The sequence below is a fragment of the Athene cunicularia genome (genome assembly GCF_003259725.1).
Source record: "Athene cunicularia isolate RWA chromosome 14 unlocalized genomic scaffold, athCun1 chr14_part1, whole genome shotgun sequence".
Lineage (NCBI taxonomy): Eukaryota > Metazoa > Chordata > Aves > Strigiformes > Strigidae > Athene > Athene cunicularia.
Window position 1 is genome coordinate 7,447,817 of NW_020799118.1, and position 3,760 is coordinate 7,451,576.

Consider the following 3,760-nt stretch of genomic DNA (forward strand, 5'->3'; position numbering starts at 1 on the left):
ATGAAGAGGTTGTTGTCAGCGGGGAGCGTTGGGGTGCGCAGGGCCCGCGGCTGAGCCTCTGCGAGGTGGAGGGCTGCGGGCCTGGAGGCTGGGGCTCGGCACCCCCGTCTGCCACGGCCCGGGGCTGCCCCTGGGCGAGTTACCGCACCGCAGCCAGCAGCGCAATCCCTGCACCTGGCAGAACGGGCCTAGCACTTCGCAACGTAAACGTTGAGGTGTTAAAGAAAGGGTCATGCTTAATGCATAATTTCTTAAATCCTGAAGGTGTGCTTCAGTGACATCACCTCCAAAGAGAGGTCCTGGTGCAGGGGAGCCCTCTTTGGGTTCACTACCTGAAGGTGACTGTGCAAAGCTGCTTGCAGATGAGCAAAGCAAGGAGAAAATTAAGCAAATAATTGGGTCAAAACTGTAATTATCATAAATGTTTGGAAGGTGCTTCAGCTTTTTTTTTTTTTGCAGCTTCCATTTTACTGTATGCCATTGGCCACCCTGAGCTAGAGGATTGCTCTTAGGGCTGAACTGAGAGAACCCCCTACAGAAGAAAGTCCAGGTACCAGGGGAAATTACAGTAGTGATTCAGGACGTGGCATTTTTCCCACTTCACTGGTTTGTTACCTATATGTTAAAAGCACTGATGTGGCACTGCATAATTATATGAGAAAAATATTGCAAGTGTCAGTGTTTTGTTTAGGGGTCCATCTTTACTACAAATTCAGGTATCAGTGAAATGCTGGAGCATTTCTTGCAGGCCTGTCTAAAAGTCTGTGTGTGTTAGATGACATGCAGATTTGCAATTTTCCTTCTTACAGTTATATTGAACTCTGGTAATAAAAATAAGCTGTAGTAACCAAATGCCCTTCTAAGTTCAAACTTAGGGGTAGGAGTCAGTTGCCTTTTTTTTTTTTTTACAGTTCTTTAATAACAATATTTTTCTTCATTGGTTCTAAATTAATGTTCAGGTGGCTAATGAGCGGTTTCATTGGTCCTAGCATTGGTCACATTGCAGGAGAAATTAGAAGATTTATGTCTCTTGCCCTCCTGCAAGCTGTTCTGAAGTTTAATGATTCATGCTAATAACGTGCATTATATTTTGATTTGCACCTTAAAGGAAAGTCCCTTTTAAAAGAACTGCCAGAAGGAAATCTGAAACTGCTGACCATGTTTGCTACCTCCTACTGTTTAATTCCATTCTGTAACTCTTGTGGTGTCATATATATATATGACCAATGTAGAAATGAACACCACCATATATATATATATATATATATATACACACACACACACACTGTAGGTGTAGAATTGCGTCTGTATGCCTTCAGTGAAAGCTTCGTTCTGATTTATAAGATTTCTTCAGGTTGCATGAGTATTATAAATTGTGCTGGGGCACATTGCTTCATATTTATAGACTTATCATTCTGATATTCCCAATAAAAGAAACTGTAGTTATTCTTTACCCTATAATGAATAAAGGAAAAAAATGCAGTCTCTGTAACACAACATTTTCCTTGAGTACAGACAGCTGGATTCACAAAGACATTTTGTGTGTAATTGTGTAAGCATCCTTAGATGAAGGACCAGAGACCAGGTCCTTCAGCCTTAGTTTCTCTTTATGTTCTTAGCTCAAGGAATCTTAATTTCTCTTCTGGAAAGTGGAATAACTTTCTCAGGAGAGAGAGAACAAGCTAGTGCATACTTGGCACTCAGGCTGTCAAGAAGGGAAGGGTGTTTCCCAGCCTCCTCATAGGGGTAAGAAAGGAGGTTTGGGCCCAAGTCTCCCACGTTCTGGATGTTATCACATGTTCTCACACATCTTGGTCATCTTTCCGTCATCAGCTTTGTTCTGAATGAAAACTGCAGTTAATCTATTTTGTGCAGAGCTATCAGGCTGGCTTTACGTAAGCATGCTGTATCCGGCCACCAGGGAACAGGTACAGGGAAAGCAAAACTGGAACTGACAAATCTCATTTCTTTAAAACAACCTTTTCATGCGTGTCTTTCTGGGTAGAACTGAGTGCCTGATTGCAGAAAACACTCTTAATATCAATCACATGCTCACAGTTGTACAGTAACAGCCCCAGCCTGTAGTTAAGGTACTGGCTTTTTGCTGTGAAGGTTTTGCATTTCTACAAAATTACTTAAAATACAAATCTGAAATATTATTAGGTGGTAGATTTTCAAATACAGATGTATGGTGGGACAAGCCAGGGATGTGCTGGTGCCTAAAGAAATTAAAAATTCCAGTTCACTACTGAGAGGGGTACTTTTTTGGTAGTGAAGTGAAAAATATGGAGTCATATTTCTAGGTGGAATGGCAGAAAGTGCCTGAATGGAAATTTGCCCGTGTGGTGATGTTAATAACACTCATATCCAGAATGCCTATCCAGCCACTGAAAGGTGTTTTAAATAACTGTGCTATATTAATGTGATGTTTTGAGAAGCCTGCATGTCTGATGAAATATCCTGAGCTGCTTAATTCTGTGATAGCTTGTGTATTTGAAAAAACACACCACTGTTTTGGATGTAACATGGATGCTGGCTTCATTCTTTTGCAACCTCTCTCATGCCAACTGATCCTGGATGCTGCCTCTTTCTCTTCCTACATAAGAGTTCCAGCAAAGAAGCAAGCTGGTATTGAGAAGACAGTGAGGGAGAGTTCCTGAACATAGTTCTTGTTTCTTTGCCTGATCGTTCTTTGGTCAGTTTGTGAGAGGTCTTATTTTTTTGTGCCTATCTTGACCTGGCTGATTAATAGTGTCTTAAATGATCTACTAATTAACGTTGTTGCAATGGCATCCCAAATACTTTGTAAATCCTTTTGTTTGTTTTCAGCAGGGAAGAACTATTGTTGCTTTAGCTGAGGGATCATTTTTTATTCAAAGGTCCAAACCAGGCATGACACTGACTCCAGCACTGGATTGAACATGATGACTCTTAGTTCTAGAGCATCCAGTCCCCAGTTAATATCAGAGTCATTTTCTTTGGAGTTGGTGTAGTTATGAAGTAAAATCTGTTGTTCTTATAATTTCAGAGGACTCCAAGAGAGGCTGAGGAGTGTATTTTGGAGCTCTCATTTAGCAATACAGTTTGAAGAGTGGTAGGCCAGGAGACCAGGCTGCAACATGTCAGGTAGATGATATCAAGGTCAGCACATTCACAAATGGGAATATTGACTGGTCCCAAACACAGGGTTTACACAGACTTTTTTCTTCTCCCATCTCTTTAGCTGGAAGCTTTCTCCATTATCTACTTGCAAAGAATTTTTCTGAGAAGGGAAACTAGCGAACTGTATGGCACTGTCTGTAGTGACAGTGACGACTGTAGTGGCAGTTTCAGAGCTCACACATGCTGACTGACCAGCCAGTGCACTGGAGATGTGCTGTCTGGAAACCAGCTGCTACCTGTGTGTTGTAGTTATGCAGTATATAAAAGATATACTTTATGCAAATACAAAAGGCCTGCCTTTCCCTCCAGAGAGCACTGATATAGTGCTCTCTTTCTTATATAACTGCTGGCTTTCAGAAGAGTTACAGGAATTTAACCTATTTTTGAAACATGTGCTTGTCTTTTAAATTTGATGGCAGTCTGTCAAAATTGTGGAGTATTAGGGACCTGATCACACAAACACATACATTCCTTCGAAAAATAGACTAAATTGATTACCACTGAAAGGAACTAAGTTAACTTGAACAAATACTCTAGGCTACATGGTACGTGGCACTGATGTTATGACTCATATGACATTTCTGTTTTCTTTCAGGTT